This window comes from Mandrillus leucophaeus, unplaced genomic scaffold, assembly GCF_000951045.1.
Source record: "Mandrillus leucophaeus isolate KB7577 unplaced genomic scaffold, Mleu.le_1.0 Scaffold95, whole genome shotgun sequence".
NCBI lineage: Eukaryota > Metazoa > Chordata > Mammalia > Primates > Cercopithecidae > Mandrillus > Mandrillus leucophaeus.
Window position 1 is genome coordinate 4494317 of NW_012110363.1, and position 25458 is coordinate 4519774.

The window sequence follows — 25458 nt, forward strand, 5'->3', positions numbered from 1 at the left end:
CAAGCACTGGTACGTACGGTGCAAGACAAAGTTCCCTTTACTTTTCCCTCTGCTTCTCTCAAATAGAAAGAGTCACCATAGCCACCACACCTGGGAATGTGCCGTGTCACCCCTGAAGCCAGCATATCTCAGAGGCCAAGGCCCATGGTGTACTCCCTGGATGTTGTTGGTTACTCAGGGCCCAAAGCTTTGTAAGTCAGCAAATAATGAGTACTGACAGGACTGGGTCCTTTTCTTCAAGGCAGTGCATTTCTTTTTGGACCATCCACGAATGTCTAGAACTGTCAGGGAGGAGCTAGGGCCTGGAATAGGGGCTGTACAACTTTGCCCAGTGCCCTGTCCTATTATGGCTCAGCTGGTATCCAAGATGCAAGACAAAGTCCTCTTTACTCTTTGCTCACCACTCGTTAAGAAGAAGGAAGGAGTCACCTTTGTTGCTGTGAGCTGCACTACCTGGGGTTGGGGGAGGGATGGTGCAGGCACTTTCTTAGCTGAGCCAGCTGCTGTTTCCCTAGGTCACATGCCACTCGGCTCTAATCCTAGACTAGCACCAGAAGTTACCTAGAAATTGTAGTCCTTGTGTCCTACACTGCCTTTCAAGTTTACCTGAGAGTACAAAGCACTTTAGCCCACAGTGGCAAGGCTTGCCAAGAAACTCAAGTTCCACTGCTGAGGTGGGCGGTTCCCCTCTAGCTAGAGCTGGTCCAGTTGTTTTCTCTGTGCACGGGTGCTGCCTGAGCCCAGCACAGCTTTATTCCCCACTGTGACAGAGCAGCACTGAGTTCAATGTAAAGTCCCCCAGCCACTGCACTCCCTTTTTCAAAGTGCACAGATTCTTTCTCCATGCCATACAGCTGCTGCCAGGGGATGAGGGACGGGATGGGTGGCTTCAGCAACTCAAGACTGTCTCTCCTGCCCTCCTCAATGCCTCTTTCCACAATATGAAGTTAAAATTGGGTACTGTGGTTGCTCACCTGATTTTTGGTTCTTGTAATGATGCTTTTCTATGTGCAGATAGTTGTTAAAATTTGGTGTACCAGTGGGAAGGACAAACAGTGTGGGCTTCTATTCAACCATCTTCCTCCACCCCTCAAGGTAAATATATTTTTCTTTCCATTACAGTTAGGATGCTTTCAGTGTCCTCACTAAGAAATCTTTGCCCACCCCCAGATCGCAAAGATATTGTAGACGCTTTTCTTTTTATGAAAGAAGCTTTCTCCTCTAGAAATTTTATAATTTTAGTTTTTATGTTAGGTTCACATTTCATTCAAATTAATTTTGGGTGCAGCATAAGAGGAATGTCAAAGTTCCTTTTTCCCCTTATGTTTACCAGTTCTTATAGGCCTATTTGTTGAAAAGACTGTTCTTTACCTGTTGAATTGAATTGAAATGGATTCGCAACCTTTTCAGAAATCAATTGATTATACATTTATGTCTGTTTGTGGAATTTCATTCTGTTGCAGGGATCTATTTGTCTGTTTTCATGTCAGTACCACTCTGTCTTGATTGCTGTAGCTCTGTAGTAATTCTTGAAATCAAATAATTAGAGTCTCTAACTTTGTTTCTTCTCTGGCAAGATTCTTTGAGCTATTCAAAGTTCTATTCTTCTGTATAGTGAGAGAAAATTAATGATGCAAGAGAGAAGACAATTGTTCATGTCTATGAGATTACCTACAATCAAACATCATCTATACTTGATTTGTTATTTTAAAATTTTATATCAATTTGACAGTTGAAATTGATATGTCATTACTCTTATAGCATCACTTGATTACCTAGGCATTTTATGGTTTTGTTTTGGATTTTACATTTATTACAAAATTATTTCAATGTTCTTTGCTCATCATTATAGTGTGCCTTTGTATTGTTATTTGTTTTTCTTCAGACAAGAAAGAATAGACCACTCCTGGACTCTCTCAAATGGTGCCAAATCCAAACTTGCTGGGCCACAGTGAATAGTACAATACAGCAGGAAAATTGTGCATTTGGAGAGCAGACATAGATGCAAGTAGAAACTGACGTGTGAAAGATCTTATATTGCATGAACAAGAAATTGCAGGTGGAGAGTACTAATGTGAAAGCTGAAGGGATGGGCAAGACTGGAGGCAAGAAGACAAGTTAGTGGGCAGTTATTACAACAGTGGGGGAGAATAAGACATTTAAAGGAAGCATATCCAAGAGCAAAAACAAAAATCATATCAAAGCCAACATCGGAGGAACAAAAACCAAACTACAAGGGGAATATAGAGGCTGGAATAAGGCAACGTAGGTGACTTAAGTCAGAATAAAGAAACAGAGGCATAGAGGCCAGTTTAAAAAACTGATATGACTCATATGAATCATGTTAATTATAACCAAGTCCAGACATGGAGGGAACCGCAGGTCATAGGGATAGAAATAAACAACTCCCACCTCAGGAGACGACTGTAAGCAAAGAACATGCATGTAACAATTATTCACAGCTAAAAACACTGAGAAAAAGAAACAAAAGCAAGAATATTCAAACATTGGTTTCCAGAACAAATTTTGTCAACACAGCCAAGTATTATTCTAATACTTCTTTTTTGTCTGGTCCCATGTTAATTTTTTTTACTCTCAGATCCTAAATGGACAGCATCGCTTATACCAATCAGACATGGAGAAGAGGAAAAGTGGAGGGTCAAAGATGGTAACAAGATTACTTGCCTGATTGTCTGAGTAAATGATGAAATGATGAGTAAATGATGAGACTATCAGCTACTAGAGTTCAGAAAAAGTATGTCTTCCTTTAATACAGAATAAGATGATGCATTGATAAACATAAGTCAGGAAATAAATGGCAATAAAATCACAAAGAATTAAGGCAAACAAGAGGACCCAAGAAAAGTGATAAAGATGTGAAATAGTTGTGATAAGAACTGGGAAAAGAAATTGATTAGAATAAGTAAGAGTACCTCTGAAATGCCAGATGAAGAAGGCATTTATAGATGTGTAACACAGGCGCTCATATGGTTTTGCAATATTCTGTATTAGCATTCTGCAGATCAGACATACCAAGGATGAAAGTGGGAGAGTAAGCTCCAAGTTAAAATATAGTGAATTCTCCAATGTTTGTGAAATTTTTAAGTCTTCTCTAATCAATCAAACTGTCAATTCCTTGACAGTGAGGACCTTGAGATACACAATTTCTAATGCTTCACAGCTCCTAGCTAAGTGTCATGTACAAATGAGTGCCTAATATGTAAATACTAATGGATATGATACTGTTATTTGTACTTCTTTAAATGCAGACTGTAATAGTGTTGAAAATGTCTAGTGTCAGAGGAAGTTCATTTGTTCATGCCTATCATATGAATTGAAATATCTTTCCTAATTTATTTGCATACATTGTAGTCAAAATTTTCAACTCCAAACAGAATAAATTTTATATACCATAAAAGCACAGGCATAGAAAGGGTCAAAAACTGCTCTCTGATCTCTGTCCCAAGTATATAATAGCAATTACCCAATGCCCTGGTAAATACGCCAGTCAAAATGTTTAATAGGTAGAGCAGGGATACTCGTTCCTATAGCCCCAAAATAAGAGATGAACAGAGAGACCCTGAGGTTGAACAAAACAAATTCAGAAGAGAAGCAGAGCTCTTTTATTTTCCCCCTAGGGCATGAGCAATTTCTTAGGCTAGAAGTCTCTCCTGCTGCCCCTTCAGATATGAAGATCATCTTCTAGGTTTTATGTAAAAGGTCCTAGATATTTCAAGTGTCCATTTTGGAATTGTGATTTTTTATGACTTTACCTGAAAAGTATTAAAATTGGCAAGAATTGTCTCTGAAGTGAATTGATAGTAGTGAACAATTCAGCAAGGTACTTAAAAAGAGACACAGGCATTTCTTCAGTATTTTGGTTCAAACAAATTACATAACTGGTTAAAGTATTTCAGCTGATGGTATTTTCTTACCTACTCCAACCCCTCTCCTGTTGTTGGTATTCTTCAGCCAAAACTGTAAGATATGTTTGATTTGTGTAATGAGTAGTTGCAGCAGTTTAGATATTGCTAAAGTTTCATGGCAGTTTATTTTTACTTTTATTAAAAGTTCTAGGAGGTTGACCTCAGTCCTTTTCATGTCACAATGGGACAGCTTTTCTAAATGAAGACATTGAAAGAATACAAAGATTTTTCCATTTTATATATGTGGAGGTTTAAGATGTTGCAGCTTCCCAGCAGCATGGTAGTATTGAGATAGCTATGTGTGTCTCTGTTTATGCTGATGTTTAAGAATGCTCTTCAGATGTAAAATTTTCTTTTTGTTTTTGCTATTTGGCTCATAAATTAGATATTTCATGTGGAGTAGATAAGGACAATAGTGATAAGTGCATGGAATAATAAAGAAGACTTTGATCTTAAATCTAAGAAACTTGGCTAATTCTGGAGATAGCCATATAAAAACTTTAAAACAGGTACAGGTATGGTGGCACATGCCTATAATTTCAGCATTTTGAGAGGCTGAGGCAGGAGCATCACTTGAAGCCAGGGGTTTGAGACCAGCCTGGGCAACTAGCAAGAATCTATCTCTAAAGAAAACACACACACACACACACACACACACACACACACACACACGTGTGTTTTAAAAATATGACAAAAGAAAGAAAGTAAATGTGGGATCAACCAAAGTCCTCTTTCTACAACATTCATTTACAAAGAAATAATGTTCAGTACAGCCCAATACAAGATTATTGATTTTCTTTCTTTTTAAAAAAATTATATATACATTACATATAAAATTATATTTAATAAAACTTTAAAACAGAAGTATGGGTAGGTGATTTAAAATGACTTTATGTCAAATAGCCATAGGTTAAGTATCTTTGAACACTTGGATATTATTTCAGAAGAAAATAAATTTAACTGGGACACATAAATATTACAGAGAAAAAACCAACACCTTCCTGTGCAGTCCCGTTGGAATTTGGACTTGCCCTGAGGTGCTGAAGCCTTGTTTCACTGAGTTGGAGAGACTGGATGTAAATGGCACAGTGTGACTTTGCTCCAGCCTGCCTTCATTTTCCTACTCCACCATCATCTACAAAATTGTTATTGAATTTTGAGAAGCATTCTGAAAACTTTTCATGGACATAAAATTGTTATGATGTAAATTATCGACAACACAACTCTTCAGATGACTTTGATTCTGGTGTTGGATGTCTTAATGGAGGTAACTTTATATGGAAAGAATAAAATGGATGACATACATGGAAGAAATGGTACTGGACTCATAAATCATCGAGGGGGATACCATGGTAGAAGTTCCTGTTCTTATAGCAGTATTTTCCATTCTGGAAAAAGACAAGGTCTACATGAAAACAACATCCCTGATAATGAAACGAGGAGGAAAGAAAACAAGAGTAATTGTAAACCATTTGAAGCTGAGGATTTTCTATTTTTAAATCCTTAACATGAGGGAGAACTAAATCAGAACAGATCTTTAGCTCCTGGTGTGTGGGAATACCTCCGAATCCTAAATCTAGAGCTCCAAGGTATTAATCAAGGTATTGAGGGCTAACGTATTGAGCTCTGGTCATTAAGCTAGGTAATACAAAATAATAGACTCACAGCCAGTAGTAGGAAATCTTTAGTAACAGCCAGGTAAGAATGGAACTCATTCAAGTGTTTACAAAGATTTAATCTCTAAATCTGCTGCTCTACCTACAAAACCTACACAATGGAAAAGCCCAACTAAAGAAAATAAAGTTGGAACTTCTTTTCCCTGTGAGTCTACATATGGTATTGGCAACTTTAATGCTTTTAAATAAACTGCCAAGAATTTTAGTCCATCAATAAATTCAGTGAAAGAGGCTCATCACTCAAACTCCTCTTTGCCTGTTGACAAACTTAATCAGCAGCCTTGTCTAACCAAACTGACACAAATGCACAATGGTAAAAAGAGTGCATTTCTGAAATCACTGAAAAGAGACAGAGTAGAAAATAACAAAGATGAAAGGCATTGCTGGCGCACAGACAGATGATGTCTCATTTAATTTACATAACAGCAATAGTACTCACTGACATGAACCAAAACTTTGAGGAAAATAAAATTCCACAGAAGGATGACAATGCCCCACTTTGAGCCCTCCCCCAACCCCCAAAGTAAACAAAAAGTGGACTGTAGCATGCTGGCTAAAACTGAGCAAAAGGCACTAAAACATTAATTTCCTGATCTCAACTGTTGTATTGGTCACCTTTTAAAACATAAATTGTTCTTTATTCATTTGTAGTACAATAAATGTTATAGGAAAGATTTGGTCATATTTTCTTCCAAATTTTAAGAGGTGATTTTCAAGAGCCTTCTTTGGGTATGTTGTCAGACCCAGAAGTTCAGAGTTGATGGAGTAGAGTCTTGTGGGAAATTTTATTTTGATAAAATAATTACACATGCAGAAAAATCTGATTACACTGACTAGATCTGTTCATAACACAAAAAAATAACTGGATTTTTTTGGGGGGAAGAAGAGAGAGGAACAGATTAGTACACTGAGGGGAAAAAAAAAAGTGGAAAGCATCTCTGGTACCTGCTTATTATGAGTGTGGTCTCTAAGCAAAGAGATAGAGAGGATAAAAAAGATGGATTTTAGGCCCTTAAAATTGGGGATTTTGAGGGGGACTCTAACCACAAACCACAAGACTCAAAGCCAATCCAATTCAATGATAGAGTGTCAAATTCATGAACCAAACCAGAATAAGCTCTATCCTTCTAATTTAAACTACACATCAATCTTTCTTATTTAAAATACATTGGAAATATTCACACTGACATATCATGTGAAACATGGGTATAAAAGATGCACTAAAAAAGTTCATAAAGAGAAAAACTAAAATCTGACTTCAGAGATAAGCTAGACATCCAGCTCTGGAAATGGTATTTCAGTATCAGTTACCCATCCCTGAACCATCAGAAGTACTTGTTTGAGGTAACATCGTATACAGCCATTGGGTTTCACAGACCGTCTCTTTTTGGTCATAGTAACTACAGAAATGAGACATAATGACAAGGAAACTTCTGGAAGTCATTTTAACTTTACTAGGCTCTGTGTAACCTCCATTCCACCCCATCCGGGGCCTCTTACACAGGCTATGTTAATAGAAGTGGAAGGAAGTGAAGATATATGAGATCAGTGCAGAAAACAGAGATGGCAAAAGGTTACCTCTATTTTGGATCAAGTTGTTACAGAAGTTTTAATGTATTATGAAGTCATTTTTAATAAAATGTGCTACAGGAATACAAGAAACTATGCTGTTATGGTTTTTAAATGTCGTGGTATTTATAAGCAACACATGAGGAACTTTTTATAAAGAATTGGCTATGTTCTAAGGCAGCTATAAAATACAGAAGTTGGTACCAATCAACTCTCTAAGGTGGTTGTTAACAATTTCTCTTCCTCCTTCTCCTCCTTCGAATGCACTGCATAATCTTTTTCTTTGGCAGACAGTAGCAGTTGCTTCTGCAGTTATTTCCAATTCTGACATTGCATCAAAATCCCTACCTGCAAAACTTTTTAAAAATATTCACCTCTCAGATATTCTGACTTTGTGAAACTCGCATAGAGCCCTAAGATGTTTATACATTTTCCATAGGAGATTCTGAGACACTGGCAGGGAAAAGAACCCCTGTCTTAATTTCACCCAGTCTATAACTTCTGTATAAATTAAAAGCCACGTGGATCCATGGATCCAATTGGTTAATGTGGATATCACGTTGGTTTCAGGAATGAATCCAAATGAGAGATATAACAATTTAATATAACAATAGTAGTGACACTAGTTGAGAATTGGTGGGTTTGCATAAACACAGCCTTCACACATCTCTTCAGACTTGGTTAATGATGAAGTCTCTATGAAAAGACTTGATAGCACACTTTGGATCCACTGAGCCGGCATAATTTGATATTCAGCTTTCTCAAAGTTGTTGACAGAAGTAGCAGACTCTAAATATTTAAGGAATTTACTGACTGAGGAGGGCATAGAACAGTTCAGCCCTCCTCTCTCCGATAATGATTTTTAAAGAGTTTATTCTTGTCTGTCTTTCTGAGAACAATGTGAATTTTTCCCTGAGAACTAGTGTGTTTTCTTTTCAGAGATGACATAAAAATATGTAATCTTTTTCTTGTGCCCTTTTTTCTTTGAAAACCAGGAAACCTAGAACCAAATCTGTTGCTCAACTTTAGTAACTATGTAGAACACCATGACCTGCATATTTTAAACTCTTTTTTCCCCATCTTGCATTATTGTATGTCTTCCCTCATTCAGATTTCAATTATAGTTTTTCTATTTTATTACATGAATTAATGTAATCTTTTATCAAGTCCGCTCAATATGGAAAGTGTTTGATGATATTGGAATCATTTGTGAATTACATAATTAGAAAAATGTTTTCTTTTAATTATCAGTCAAAGAAAAATTGAAAAGTTATCCTGATGAGGTTTTCTGAGCCTCTAAAGCAACTTAGAGATAAATTCTGTATTAGAAGGTGTCAGCATCACCTCCAGAGCTAACCTTCATCACAGTTCACTCTAAACCTCAAATTTCTCCAACCTGGAAACTAGTAGTGATCATCTTACTTGGTTACATGCAGGAAGACTGAGATGACAGTCAATCACCAAGGTACACGCAGGACACAGCACCTAGATGACATTTGTAATCATTGAAACAATGATTTATGCTGTCTTTCCTATTTCATTTCCTAGGGTAACAGTTCATATTTTTATTAGAAAATGAAATGTTTAGACATGTCATTGGCTAGTATATTTTCTGAGTGAATATGCTTATGTAAAAGTCAATTCAGCTTTCTCTAGAAATTTTTCAAATTCTATTCAGACCCTTTTAAGTATTCAATACTCATGACAGAGCAAGGTTTTTCATTATACTTATAAGAAAAATTGGTCTCAAAGCTTTTTAAAGAGAAATTACACTGCAGTCTTAGAAGATGTTTTATTTTTTATTACATTGTGCTGCTGTTGCCAAAAAAAACCTGATTTTAAAAGGCCAACGATTTATTTCTATCCATTATTACTATAACACAGAAAATGTATACATTCGGGAATTCGTCAGATAACCCCTCCAGAAGCTATGACAATTTCATCACTGCGAATCCAAAGCAATATTTTGCCAGGTCAGATCTTCTAGATGAGAAGAATAAAAAAACCTAATCTATCATCTTGAAGCTTCATCTTAGCTAGAGGTAGTTTGGTAGATGCAGTGTTTGCCTTCTGCCTCATGCCTTATCCTTGGGTACCTTCTACTTAATGAAGATTATTATTGAAGCCAATGTCTTTTGATTCCCAATCATGTCCCATCTCTAGACCGGTAGCTGCACTATTAAGATCACACGATGAGCTCTTGAAACTCCTGATTCCAAAGCCAAACCCAGATCGATTGAATCAGGATATCTGGAGGAAAGACCTGTATATGCAGCAATTGTAAGTTCCCCCAGTGATTCCATTAAGCAAACAAGTTTGAAATCCAACTTCACATGTAATTAAATAATTTTAAAGTATGTGTAATTAGAATCAGGAATTTCATTACATAAGTAAAATAATCCCATCAATCAATGATGTAAATCAAAGATCTCTCTGGGCAGTAAGTGTCGCCTTGTTTTCTACTGTCTCCTCATTCTGAAATTAACAACAGAATGTGAATTAGTGTTTTAATGGTAAACTGAGGCAAGTTGTATAAAACCCTTTATTATCAATTTTATTCAGGATGATTTTTGAGAAAATTTATATTCTTAGTTTAAATTGAGAGAGGGGTCTCCGAGTCAATTACTTTAAAATTTAAAAAGATAACAAATTTAATCTCAAAACAGAATTTGCTTGTAAAATATAGGGGGAGAGGGCTTTTAAAAGCACAATTTTCTTTAGAATAAAATGCAATGAGCAAGTTCAAATTCTTCTTGAAAAAATAACTTGAAAGAAGCAGCAATTCTATTTTGTTCCAAAAAATTGGTATTTTAGGGAGAAGAAAAGGCAATGAATATCAAACCTCATTTTTCTGTCATGAATCGACTTCAAACAAAAAATAGATAGGGTTTGCCATCTTCATGTCAGATTTTTCCAAAATCTGATTTATTGAGGAATTTATTTGGAATACAGGCGATGTTACAAGTATATACAAAATATCCAAAGAGCCATGGACTAGAAACAAACTCTTACTTGTACTGTATGTCAACCTTATTTACATTTTCAAAGGAAAAAGCTGATATACAAAGACATTACATGACTCATCTAAGGTCATCAAGTAAATTCAATCAGCAGGAGAAAGAGAAGTAAAGCCTAAATTTACTCATTTTTATGTGAGTATCCCTGCATCCCAGTAGTTTGCACAATAGCCTCTTTTTCCATGAATGCATCCCAATTTATACAAATTATAGCTCAAGACCCTTGCCAGAGTTTCAAATATCTCTTAAAAGAAGAAAACACTTGTACCTCTTTTAAAGCTCTGCTCTTTGAGATTTCTGAAACTAATGGTGGGATTTAGTCTTTTGACATCGGTCAATGGAAGCATTTATCCCTGATAGGGAAGAAGACTACCATGTCTAATAAACTGAATACACTTTCCAAGAAAGATTCATGTTTGTGGAAAGATCCACATGTAGTGTTCCAAAGTCTGCCTTTCTGAGCTCTCTGCTGTGTCTGTCATCAGACCAGCTGCCTAAACCAGCAGCTAGCCTTTCCAAGAATTTCCAGTTTTGCTTCCATGAATCATATTACTGACCTTAGCAAGTGCTTGGCAACTCTGATCTTGCCATAGATATTGGAGTTTTCTGTCACAGCAAGGGCTGTGACTGCTGAGCAGGAATGGGTTGTATTGGAAAAATGGATTGCTTATTTTCATAAGAATACTAGCCTCAAACTTGAATGTCTAAAATCATTTCATAATTTCCTCTTTATTTACAACAGAGATGCATTTTAAGATTATTGAAAAGCAAAACGCAATAATGCTATTTAGAAGATGGGCAAATATTAATAGCTGAGACTCCTGACCATGACCAATTTAGCTGGTATCTGATACCCAAACAAGACTGTCATTTAGTACTTACTTTATGTCATAATTCCCAAGTAAGCCTTACCAACCGCAAGTATTATATCATTATTACTCAGAATATGCCAGTCAAAAAGTCAATATTCCAGGAGAGCTTAACCTTCCCCTTATTGAGACGATTTACCCAAAACACCTCAGTGGTATGCCTTTCTCTAGTCTAGCAAGTACTACCCAACTCTCAGACATCATCCTTTCTTTTTCCAGAGATGAGGAATTATATTCTTCTAAGACACAGTTACGGACCCATCTCCTGTTATTAGACTCTCAAACTCTCAGGTTTCCATATTTTTGCTCTGTTTGATTCTGTTCCTTGATCTTTCTGTCTGAATTGTACCAGCCCCTCCAAACTTCTGCTACAACTCTTCAGTAGTCTTTCCATGCGCCTATGCCCCTGATGTCGCTAGCTCTTGGCTCTGATGTCAGCTTCATCCTCTGAATTTACAGTACTTGCTTTTCTCATCTTGCAATGTTAACTCACTTGGCTTTCTCCAACTTATGACCTTACGCTCTCCTCTCTGTGCCGCATCCACCAAGCTCTCTGGTCACTTGTGCCATTTTGTACTGACCAATTTTCATTGCAGTCCATCAACCAAGACTGGCAGCTGTACATGAAAACACATATTATATAGAAGCTGGGAATGTTTCTCAGACAGAAATACGCTGATCTTTTAAAAGACAACAAATGGTCTTTATTTCACATAAAACATGAGTATCTGTATAAGTAGTAAAATGAGCAACTCACTGAGAAACAGCTTTTTAAAAATAAATAAAACTCAGAAAATGTGTCAAAGACAACAGATGGTCAAATAATACAGCATGTAGAAAACATTTGGGCAAAAACCAATTTGCTAAGTGACGTGGTTAGAAAAGGCCAAACAAAACACACCAGAGATTTTTTATAAACAAAACAATATGTGTACTTTTCAGATAGTCATTTCATTGAAATAGGGAGACCCTCCCAAACAGTAGCATTTTAAAAATGGAGTCGACTCCTTTTGGAAATAACCTATAAAAATCAGAATTTTTTCTCATATTCAATCTTTTAATGAATAATGTAAACTCACAACAGCATTTTAACGGGTACACTACTCAATATGATCTGTAATTAGTTTCACATGTGACTCTTGCCCTCTTGTGCAATTACTAAAGAATATAAAGAGACTTGAAGGTTAACAACAATGTATCATGTTTTATCTTTGCTGTTCCAGTGTGTATGCATACTTGCATATGCACACATAAACTCTTTCTAAAATCACCGTGGGAATAATAACTAAGGTCGTATGAGTTTATACCCTTTATGGGGACGGGGTAGGTTATGCAGTCATTGCAGAAGGAAACTTCTGATGTCCCTTTATTCTTATGGAGTGGGAGTGGTAAGGCAAAGATCACTTCCTCAGGTCAAACTGGTGTCATAACCTGTGAAAAGAACATGGAACAAGGAAAATCAACCTAAAACTAGAAACAACTTAATAAAAATTTCTAAGAATGGTGCAGTGTTAAGTGAAGGCTGAAGAGCAAGCTGAAGAAAGAGATTTTTTTCCCATTATCTTCCAGAGTTTCTTTGTGCCCATTTTCTTTTTTCTTTTTATTTCTTTTTATTTTTTTATTTTTAAGTTCTGGGATACATGTGCTGAACGTGCCGGTTTGTTACATAGGTATACATGTGCCATGGTGTTTTGCTGCACCCATCAACCCATCATCTAGGTTTTAATCTCCGCACGCATTATGTATTTGTCCTAATGCTCTCCCTGCCCTTGCCCCCCACCCCTCGACAGACTCCAGTGTGTGATGTTCCCCTCCCAGTGTCCAAGTGTTCTCATTGTTCAACTCCCACTTATGCGTGAGAACATGCAGTGTTTGCTTTTCTGTTCCTGTGTTAGTTTGCTGAGAATGATAGTTTCTAGCTTAATCCACGTCCCTGCAAAGGACATGAACCCATTCTTTTTTATGGCCACATAGTATTCCATGGTGTATATGTGCCACATTTTCTTTATCCAGTCTATCATTGATGGGCATTTGGGTTGGTTCCAAGTCTTTGCTATTGTAAATAGTGCTGCGATAAACTTACGTGTGCGTGTGTCTTTATAGTAGAATGATTTATAGGCATGGGCAAAGACTTCATGACTAAAACACTAAAAGCAATTGCAAAAGAAGTCAAAATTGACAAGTGGGATCTAATTAAACTAAAGAGTTTCTGCTCAGCAAAATAAACTATCATCAGCGTAAATAGGTAACCTACAGAATAGGAGAAAAATTTTGCAGTCTATCTATCTGACAAAGGCCTAATATCCAGGAACTTAAACAAATTTACAAGGAAAAAAACCATCAAAAAGTGGGCGATGGATATGAACAGACACTTCTCGAAAGAAGACATTTATGTGGCCAACAAATTTATGAATAAAAGTTCATCATCACTGGTCATTAGAAAAATGCAAATCAAAACCATAATGAGATACCATCTCATGCCAGTTAGAATGGTGATCACTGAAAAATCTGGAAACGAGATGCTGGCAAGGATGTGGAGAAATAGGAATGTTTTTACACTGTTGGTGGGAGTGTAAATTAGTTCAACCATTGTGGAAGACAGTGTGGTGATTTCTCAAGGATCTAAAACCAGAAATACCATTTGACCCAGCAATCCCATTACTGGGTATAAAGAGACTGTTTTTAGAGACAGTTACTGGCAGAATCCTCTGAGCAACACTGCTCTCTGACAATGTTTGCTCTCTGAGAGCAGTTGGGTCCACCACTTCCCAAACATAACAACAAAGGGCATCTCCCTTGTCAAGACCACATACTGTAAGTTTAAACAGATCCAGGTTCAAATCCCAACCACTTATGTGCCATTTAAATTCTGTGACTTGGAGCATCTTGCTTAATTTCTCCAAGCTTTAATTTCCTCATCCAAGAAAGAGATAATAATATCGTCCCCATAATTACTGTTAAATGTAAAGCATTTAGCTCTGGCGTTTGGCACAGAACAAGTACTCAACAAATGTTAGCTAAAATGATAAACATTAATAACATTAATAAACTGATATTTAGAAATAATCCATTTGTTTCTCGCCAGGTTTACTTTGGTTCTCAAGTGGCCTGATTGCCCCACCTGGTTGCCAAACTTAACTATTTTAATGTAATTGGAGTTCAGGCAGTGTGTAATGGTAAGACAGTCCCCATCAACTAATGTGTGCACCATTTTGTATTTCTTCAGTGTTTCATGTGTGTCTAGCCATTTAGTAGGTCCTTTGGAATTTATAATAACACCTTCCCTAAGAGATTGTAGGTTGAGCTCATGGAACTGGCTAATGCAAACAGCATTATCCTGATTAAAAAGATAAATACAGGTGGGAAATAGACACAAGCCTACTCCAGGACAAGAGGCTACAAATCAGAAGCTCACAGTTAGGAGAGCTTAAAAAAGAGGTTAACCATGGAGCATGACTTAGTGCGAGGTTGAATAGCAACATGGAACTGAGAGAAAGTCTTAGAGAGGAGGCAGTTTCCTGCCTTGGGTAGCATGTCATATTTCTCCTTATCCCACTTGCTAAAGATGTGTTTTAGTAGCTCAACAAGTTCTGCAGCAGAAGCAATAGGTTTAGATGATTTTGGATGGGAGGAAAAATTTTCTTTTTCTTCTTCCCATCTAAGGTACATTGACTGGATCCCTGAGTATTAGACTGACAAAAGACACATTCACAAGAAAAAAATAAACAGTTTATGAATGTGTGTAGTGCACATCACATGGAAGAAACCTCATTGATGAGTAACTCAAAGTTGTGGTTAGAACTTCAGCTTATATAGCCTCTTAGCAAAGAACAAGAAATTTATAGAGAAGGGACAAAACAAAGGAAAAGGGTTTTAGGCTTCCAAAGGTGGCAAACTGTGGGAAGGTAACTATGTGAGGGAAACAGAGTAAGATTTGTTTATTCAGGTCCATCTCAGGACTGACTTTCCATCTTTTTTGTGGTCATAAAACTTCCCCAAGAGAGATGATTTATAGTGGTTCTCATTTCTCAGGAATTTCTGCTTTTAGTTAAATAAGAGAAGCTCTGGAAAGGTTTCTTTCTTCATCTGTTGTTTCTTATTTGCCTCCAACTCAAAATAATCTTTACGCCAAGGTAACACATTTTGGAGTGGCGTATTTTGCTCCCCTACAACTTCCTAGAGCAGGAAAACCATGTTAATTACTTGCACCCACATAAGCAGTGGGATAGCAACTCTATAATCATCTCATAGATTACCTACCACCCAGGCAAATGAGCTCACCATAAAAGTAACCCACTAACACATGTACTCTGTATGATCCCCCTGGATAGGAGTCAATTGTGTGACTTTAATAGATAATTTTTAAGTTAGCTCTAAAGCACTAGAAGCATAACAATTGTAGTGGAAGAACTGCAAGTGGAAGAAATGGAAGCTTTTTCCAAAAATAAGAATCCAAACCCAGTGAAGAGTCACAGCTCCAGGTATTTGGGAATCTAGCCTGGGGACTCTTCAAAGCTCAAGGAGCACCGTGCTTCAGGGCTCACTGACCTCCCTGAGACTATCATGATGCACAAAGGATCCCTTCTGCAGTGTGATCACCAGGTGTCTGCTTTTCCAAGAGGCAACATCATTTTATAAATACTTCCTATGGGAATCAATATGTGTATATAACAAATAAATGTCTAGCCAAGTGTCTTGTTTTTAATATTGTGTTATTTTTAAGAGCAAGATAGAGCCCTCATTTTCACCTGTTGTTCATGTGTATAGATATTGCCTATAAAACACATCTTTCAAACATAATGACTAAATTCTGATATTCATTACCTAGAAGGCATTTGCATTTTCTTCTTGGCTTCTATAGCATATCACTGCATGTTCAAAGCACCTAAGGAGAGGTGAGGAAGGACATCTGAAAACATTCATTTTATCAAGGTAGACAATAGGAAAATATCCGAAGAACCTATTCCAAAAAATGCCACAATTATCAAAGTGGAAAACATTAGCATGCACACACATCCTTGAGCTCCTGACGTGACATCAACTGTTTTATGGATGCTGGTAGCTTGAAAGAGATCTTGCTGAGCACTTCAAAGACTGTCGATGTACATGAGGTCTAGAACAGCAGATAATGAGAATTTTTTGAACCATGTCCTCAATTGCTTACATTATTAAAGGTTCACCTTTTCTAATTCCCCTTTAATTCAGTGGGGTAGGAAGAGAAGTTTATTCTTGCTTTGCTCCATCTCATCACTTCTAAACCACTAATTTATCACCTTCCTTCCACATATCTTCATTTGAATTTCAAATTTACTGTTCTCTCCAAAGTACCACTGAACTCCAAGAACTATTTCAAAGTTTTGGGATAACTTAAAAACTAACCAAAATTTTTCTTGTTCTCCTCAACCCTGAGAGTCTTCCCCTAGCTCCCACCCCGCTTCGTCATGCATTTATTTACTCATTTATCCGTTTATTAATTCACCAAGTATTGACTTCCTACTACCATGGCCAGTATACCTAGGACTGCCTAGACCTAAGAGGCTTAGACAACAGATATTTATTGTCTCACAGTTCTGAAGGCTAAAACTCCAAGATCAGTGTGCTAGCAAGCCTGAGTCCTTCCAAAGGCTATGAAGAAAGGATTTATTCCAGGTCTGTCTCCTTGGCTTGATCATTTTCTATGTTTCTTCATACCGTCTTTCTTTTTTGTATGTCTGTGTCCAAACTTCCCTTTTTTATAACTACACTAGACATATTGGTTTAAGAACCCACCCTATTCCAGTGTGAGCTCATCTTAACTAATTACATCTGCAATGACCTATTTTCAAATATAGTCACATTTTGGGCAACATGGTGAGGTACTGGGGGTTAGGACTTCAGCAAATGAATTTGAGGTGAAAGGGACAGTTTAATTCATAATAGCCAAGTACAATGCTAAATACTAAAGATAACAGACCCTGTCTGACATTCTCTTCAACCCCTAGATCTAACCAAAGACCTTTGCCTCTTACTCTGGAATAAAAACAAGGCTTATTTTGTAGAAATTCCATCAACCGTCATCTTCTTTACCTCTTTATCACATATATTCTCTTGTATTCTTTGTGCTTCCATCCTTACTACTAAGCAAACTAGGCCACTGAGCAAACCAAAACCCAATTCAGCATGAACAGTCCTAGGAAAATGAAATTTAAGTTTTACCAATTAGAAACTGCCAACAAACCTCTAACTAGGGATTTTGAGGCAACTGCTCCACTTTAATCAAATATATTCTTTGCCTTACTTCTACATTCACCTTATAAAAGTCTTCTCTCCACACTCCTTCACTGGAGCCCCAAACCACTGGTGGTCTGGCACTGTCTAATTCACTAACTACTACTTGCTCAAATGAACTCTTCAAAAATTGAATGTTTTATCACTAAAAAATTGAATCTTTTATCACTATGTAAAGAGTCATTAAATTACTTGGTCACTATGACATCACATATTTGTGATTCAGTGTATTCATGGCCAAGGCAGTTCCTGTTTTAGAATTTAAATGGTAAGTATTTAGGATATGCTTGATTAGGATACTTATTCAAGGGTTAAGAGGCTCACTAATGTATATCCTGAATTGTCAGGTATATTTACAATATTTTTGTTTCTATTCAGTTACGTTTGCCTTAGCAGATAAAATCTTTTATTATACTTCTAATTGAACACTTGTCTCTATGAATTAAAAATCATAGCTTAATTACTATAAAAGAGTACTGAGAAACCAGAGGCCCTGGAAAATAGCAAATGGTACACATTCATAGACCTGCTAAGTAGGAAGCAGAAAAATGAGAGTACAAAATGTTTTGTAAGTAATGAAAGATAAAATTCCATTAAAAAGTGAAATTGAGGAAAATGGATGTTTTAATAACCAAATGAGACATCTATAGTCAAAAGCTGCCTCTTGGGATGTGATTAAATTGATTTGATATTTATATGCTGGAGAGATCAAAGTGGGAAAAGAGCTTCTAAAGAAATACTAAACATGAGATTCATTCAATTGTTCAACACTCAAAAACATGTATTAAGCCTCTGCTATGCTTCAGACATTGTGCTAGGCACCAGAAATACAACACTGGGTAAGATAGACAACTTTATTTTGTTTATAGAACAGGATGCAGAAAAACATTATTCAACAAAATAAGATACTGTTATGATTAGGAAAAGCTTGGGATGATGTGAAAGTACATATCAAGAGCATCTATGGCTCTTTTCCCCTTTCCTAAAGGAAAATCTCCTAAAAGATGATCAGAGCAATGGAGAAAAACAGGTGTCCATGGCAGAGGTAAAGAGAGTCAAAGAAACTAGTTGGGCGTGGTGGCAGGCGCCTGCAGTCCCAGCTACTGGGGAGGCTGAGGCAGGAGAATGGCGTGAATCCGGGAGGCGGAGCTTGCAGTGAGCAGAGATCGTGCCACTGCACTCCAGCCTGGGCGACAGAACGAGACTCCGTCTCAAAAAAAAAAAGAAAAACTAGTTGGGAAGGTGCTGAAATAATTCAGATGGTGGCATCAGCTAACGTGCTGACAGTGGGGATTAGGAAATGGAATGAAATTGAGAAAGCTTTATGGATAGATTTGATAGCAATTCACTATTGGTGAGATGAAGAAAGTGAGAAAAAGAGAGGAGTCAAGAGTGACTCCCAGATCCTTGGCTTGAGCAAGCCATGTGGCAAGAACTACAAGAGGAGCAGAATCGGGAGGAAAGACAATGATGCACGCTATGCATGCTGGTGTCAGGGTGCTGTTGAGTCTGAGAAAGGATCCTTCTGGTAGGTAAGTATCGAGCTCAAAAGAGAGAACTTAGCTGGAGATACAAACTCAGGACTTACTGGCAAATGGATGGTAACTGAAACTAGGATACTGATGTGATTTACCTAAGGCTTTATAAAAGTAAAATGAGAAAAAGTCTTAAGAAAGCACTTTGAGGCCAGTACAATGGCTCATGCCTGTGATCCCAGCACCTTGGGAGGGCAAAGAAAATCGCTTGAGCCCAGGAATTTGAAACTAGCCTGGGCAACATGGTGAAATCCCGTCTCTACGAAAAATACAAAAATTAGCCAGGGGTGATGGTGCACACCTGTAGTCCCAGATACTCAGGAGGCTGAGGCAGGAGAATCACTTGAACCCAGGAGGCAGAGGTTGTAGTGAACCGAGATGGAGCCCCTGCACTCCAGCCTGGATGACAGAGGGAGACTCTGTCTCAAAAAAAAAGAAGAAAAAATTTTTTTTTAAAAAGCGCTTGACATTGAGAGAGATTTAATCCATTCTGAAACACTTGCATTTTCTCTTTTTCTATTTTATTTTATTTATTTATTTTTAAAATTTTACTTTAACTTCGGGGATACATGTGCAGAATGTGCAGGTTTGTTACATAGATATACATGTGCCATGGTGGTTTACTGCATCTATCAGCTGTCATCTAGGTTTTAAGCCCTGCATACATTAGGTATTTGTCCTAATGTTCTCCCTCACCTTGCTCCCCACTACCTGACAGACCCTGGTGTGTGATGTTCCCCTCCCTGTGTCCATGTATTCTCATTGTTCAGCTCCCACTTATGAGTGAGAACATGCAGTGTTTGGTTTTCTGTTCCTGTGTTACTTTGCTGAGAATGATGGCTTCCAGCTTCATCCATGTCTCTGCAAAGGACATGAACCCATTCTTTGTTGTGGCTACATAGTATTCCAAGGTGTATATGTGCCACATTTTCTTTATCCAGTCTATCATTGATGGGCATTTGGGTTGGTTCCAAGTCTTCTCTTGTAAATAGTGCTGCAATACATATATCTGTGCATGTGTCTTCATAGTAGAATGATTTATAATCCTTTGGGTATAAACCCAGTAATGGGATTACTGGGTCAAATGATATTTCTGGTTCTAGATCCTTGAGGAATTGCCACGCTGTCTTCCATAATGGTTGAACTCATTTACATTCCCACCAATGGTGTAAAAGCATTCCTATTCCTCCACAGCCTTGCCAGCATCTGTTGTTTCCTGACTTTTTAATAATCACCATTCTAATGACATGGTATCTCATTGTGGTTTTGATTTGCATTCCTCTAATGACCAGTGATGATGAGTTTTTTTTCATATGTTTGTTGGTTGCATAAATCTCTTCTTTTGAGAAGTGCCTGTTCATATCCTTTGCCTACTTTTTGATCGGGTTGTTTGTTTTTTTCTTGTAAATTTGTTTAATTTCCTTGTAGATTCTAGACATTAGACCTTTGTCAGATGGGTAGCTTGCAAAAATTTTCTCCCATTCTGTAGGTTGCCTGTTTACTCTGATGATAGTTTCTTTGGCTGTGCAGAAGCTCTTTAGTTTAATTAGATCCCATTTGTCAATTTTGGCTTTTGTTGCAATTGCTTTTAGTGTTTTAGTCATTAAGTCTTTGCCCCACGCCTATGTCCTGAATGGTATTGCCTAAGCTTTTTCTAGGGTTTTTATGGTTTTGAGTTTTACGTTTAAGTCTTTAATCCATTTTGAGTTAGTTTTTGTATAAGGTATAAGGAAAGGGTCCAATTTTTATTCTCTGCATATGGCTAGGCACTTTTCCCAGCACCATTTATTAAATAGAGAATTCTTTCCCCGTTGCTTGTTTTTGTCAGGTTTGTCGAAGATCAGGTTGTTGTAGATGTGTGGTATTATTTCTGAGGCCTCTGTTCTGTTCCCTTGGTCTATATATCTGTTTTGGTACTAGTACCATGTTTTTTTGGTTACTGTTGCCTTGTAATATAGTTTGAATTCAGGTAGCGTGATGCCTCCAGCTTTGTTCTTATTGCTTAGGATTGTCTTGGCTATACAGTCTCTTCCAAAACATTTGCATTTTAAAGAGGTGAAGGCTGGGCTAGGAGCTGGGTAGATAAATGAACTCTGTTTCGTAAGTACAAAATTTGAGAAGCCTGAGATATCCAAAAAGAAGCTAGGTTGGATTTAGCTTCTAGCAAGCATCCACCTACCCCAGTAACAGTCAAGGAAATACAAAGGTCAAAATAGAAGAGTAGCCACAAGTATTTATCTTCATTCTTTATCATGATCTCTTAAAATTATTTGAAGGAATATAATAGGTATAAACTCACTCTAAATCCTGTAGCAGGAAGATTCAGGATTCCAGGAAGAAGCTAACTGAACAAAAAGATTAAAGATGTGATATTATTCTTCCGAAGTTACTAAGAACTTCAGAATGTAATAAAAAGTCAGTGCAATAAATTTGAAATATAAATAAAATCTTCATTAAAAAATTAAAAGATGCTTAAAAAGACAGCATAATCATACAATACTGATAACCAGAGCAAAAGTAATTGCACAGCAATAACAAAATACACAGTACATATTTACTGACTTGCAAAATTCATAATCAATTACTAGACAAAAATCCAAAATAAATAATCAGGATTATCAAATAGAATTTATATCTTATCAACCTTAACAGTTCAAAGTGAAAGTTAAAATGTACAAATTTTGGTGAATGAGAGAAAGACAAGGTGAAGTTAAGTCACATTAGAATGTGAGGATTCAAGATTTATTGCACATAGTTCATAGAACAAGAATTTTAAAAATTATTGAAATTTATTAACAGGAATAGAAGTATAACAATTATAATATTGGTATGGGGAAAGGAAATTTAGGAAGTTATGAAAAAGCATGCTAAATTTTATCTATCATAGCAGAAACCAATAGATCATGTTTAAGTAATGTGTGCATAGTATATGGTGGTAGGTTGAAACTGCTAGAAGAAGCAGTTTAAAAACAGCAGTCTCAAAAAATAAAATTAAAAAAATAAAAACAGCTATCTCTGCCATAGAGGAAGTAGATAATTGAAAGAGATATAGGCCAGGCATGGTGGCTCACACCTGTAATCCCAACACTTTGAGAGGCCGAGGCAGGCGGATCACCTGAGGTCAGGAGTTCAAGACCAGCCTGGCCAATATGGTGAAACCCTGTCTCTACTAAAAATACAAAAATTAGCTGGGCATGGTGGCAGGCGCCTGTAATCCCAGCTACTTCGGAGGCTGAGACAGGAGAATCACTTAAACTCAGAAGGCAGAGGTTGCAGTGAGCCAAGATCATGCCATTGCACTCCAGCCTGAGCAACAAGAGTGAAACTCTGTTTTTAAAACAAAAAAAAAAAAGAGAGAGAAAAGAAAGAGATATAACTGAGAACATTTCATCATAAGCCCTTAGCTACTTTTTGATTATCAACCATACACGTGTTATCTTTTATATAAATTAAAAATATATTTTAAAAAGGTTATGAAGTCTACAACAATCTACTCCCAACCTATTTGTCTTTTTCTTTCTTTCTTTCCTTCCTTTCTTTCTTTTTCTCTCTTTCTTTTCTTTCTTTCTTTTTCTTTTTCTTTCTTTCTTTCTCTTTCTTTCTCTCTTTCTCGCTTTCTTTCCTTTCTTTCTCTCTTCCTCCCTCCCTCCCTCCCTCCCTCTCTCTCTCTCTCTCTTTTTCCTTCTTCTTTCCTTCCTTTCTTTCCTTTCTTTCTCCACCTTCACTGCAACCAAAATTGACTATCCAACAGAAGTTACTGAGACTGTTCCCTTTGGTGCACTGGAGGAGCGTTATGTGGTACTAGGGGCAAATAAAAACCAGCCGGAGTACTAAGTATATTACCAACAGCATTTGTCTCGTCGTCTTTCTTGTAACTGTCCACACACACACCCCACCAACAACAATACCCACTATAACAACACATTCATAAGAGATGGTGCCATTTGGTCCTCAACTTAGCTTAGATTCCAAGATGTTAAGCTCTCTGCTACCCATCTACTGTGAGGTTGTGCCTGGTATTCAGTGCAGCATACCTCTTTAATTCTTCTTTCTCTATTTTAGTCATATTCTCTGCTAACTTAACAACCCACGCCACATTCTTGGTCAGCTCCCAATCCTCAGATTCTGCTAACTTCATAATATAGGTCACCATGTGACTTGTTGACTTCTCCATCTGTCCAAATCTTACACACTCTTTCAGATCCACCTCAAATGCCAGTTCCTCATCATTTCTTCTTTGCACTCCACAGAGCTTTGCTTCCTATCTATAAAAACAAAGGTCACCATGCTTTATGTAACAAATTTGTTGTTTATATAAATTTATTACAAAATTATTGTATATGTATATTTTAAGTTTCTCTCAATTTTAAGTTCTTTCAAGGCCAGGATTACAGCTTGCTAATCTCTTATCTAACATAGTAAATGTAATATTTTAATGCATGTAATGCTCCTTGGATGAATATTTAACTATATTTTAATTTTGGTGAGATTCTCACTGTCTTAGTTCGTTTAGTGTTTTTTTTAAAGAAATACCTGAAGCTGGGTAATTTATAAAGAAAAGAGGTTTATTTGGCTCACGGTTCTGCAGGCAGAACAAGAAGCATGGCACAAGCATCTGTTTCTGGAGAGGGCTTCAGCCTCCTTCCACTCATGGCAGAGGGTGACGGGCAACACACAGAGATCCCAAGGCGAGAAAGGAAGCGAGAGAGAGAGTGGGGAGGTGTCCAGTTCTTTTTAACAATCAGTTCATGCAGGAGCTAATAGACTGATAACTCACTCACCCCTGCCCTTAGAGAGGGTATTAATATTCATGAGGGATCCACCCCCATGCCCCAAACACCTCTCATTTGATCTCCTACATTGGGGATGAAATTTCAACATGAGATTTGGAGGGGAAGAAACACCTGAACTATAGCATTCATGGATTTTTATTCATTGGACAATTCAGAATTATTTTCTGTAGGTTTTTGAGGGGAGGCTTTCATTTTCTTCATAGGCATTTACTGTATGTTACATACTTTTTATACTATGGCTCTTCCAAAACAAAGATGGCTTGCAAAATAGTAACAAAATAGTAAAGTAACAAAATAGTAACAAAAATAGTATTATGGGGTTAATAAAATGGAAACTGAAAATTTAAGTGTGGAAAGGAGTCAAATATGTTTCACATATTTTCTGTGATTGAGCCTTAATATTGTCTTTGCAACTTTCTAATATCCAGAACAAAAAGGGAAATATTTATTAATTTCAACTGGTGTTTCTAGATAAAAGCTGTAATTTGAAGGTGTTGGTAACCAGCTAGACTTCCCAGGGAACTTTCAAACAGTGTGAGGGACATATCAAAAGATCTCACACATGGGAAATTATGATCGATCCTAGAAGCGGAAAGTGGGACAGAAAAAAAATTTGGTGACATAATGGATGAATAGCTCCCAAATTTTATGGAGAGCATATTTACAGATTCAAGAAGCGTGGAACACCCTAAGCAGTGTGAATTTAAGATAACCACATCTAGGCATACCATATTTAAACCACAGAACCAAAAAGTAAAGAGAAAATCTTGAAAACAGCCAGAAAAAGAACAGTATATTTGAACAATTACTTGAACAATGATTCAATTATTTTTTAAGAATTAAAATAAAGACATGTCCAGATAAAAATAAAACTAGCAGGGTTCATCACCAGCAGCTCTGCAATGAAACAAATGTTAAAGAAGCTCTTTTGGCTGAAGAAAAATCATACCAGATAAAAATCCAAATTTTCAAGAAGGAATGAAAAGCATGAGAATCTATAAACATCTAGGTCAATATAAGAGAATATTGTTGTCTCCTAATTTCTTTAAAATGCATATGGTTTCAAAGCAAAAACTATAATATTCTTTTGTGTAGTTTATAGAATATATGTAATACATATGAAAATTATAATAAAGTGACCTATAGAGTCGCAAAGTTTCTCCATTTTTCATGAAGTCATACAATATTAACTCTAAGTAGACTGAGAAGAATGTATATTGTAATTCCATGAGCAACCATTAAAACTAATGCAAAAAAAAACCCCTGAAAATCTAATAATTAAAATATAGTTTAAAAATATTCAATTAATCTAGAAGGAAGCAAGAAAGGTGGAATATAGGAGCAAAGAAGCGGAGGGGACAACAGAAAACAGATAGTAAAATGTTAGACCTAATTGTAAACATGCCAGTAAATCTACTAGCTGTCATTGGACTAAACACCCCAATTAAAAGATAGAGATTGTCAGAATGGATTTTTTAAACACCCAAACATGTTATTTCAAGAAGATGCAGGCTGGGCACAGTGGTTCATGCTGGTAATCTTAGCACTTTGGAAGACCGAGGCAGAAGGATCACTTGAGCTTAGGAGTTCAAGACCAGGCTGGGCCTCATAGTGAGACCTAGTCTCTAAAAAATAAAAATAAACATAAATTAGCTGGGTGTAGTGGCACACACCTGTAGTCCCACCTATTTGGGTGGCTGAGGTGGGAAGACTGCATAGCCCAGTTCGCACCATTGCACTTCAGCCTGGGTGACAGTATGCGATCCTGTCTCAAAAAATCAAAACAAAAAAAGAAGATGCACTTTA

At 36.9% G+C, this 25458-nt stretch overlaps 1 pseudogene; it reads left to right on the plus strand.

Annotated features, from left to right (window-relative positions):
- The first annotated feature begins 4915 nt into the window (after positions 1 to 4915).
- On the plus strand, positions 4916 to 6105 carry LOC105532355 (annotated as a pseudogene).
- Positions 6106 to 25458: the final 19353 nt, after the last annotated feature.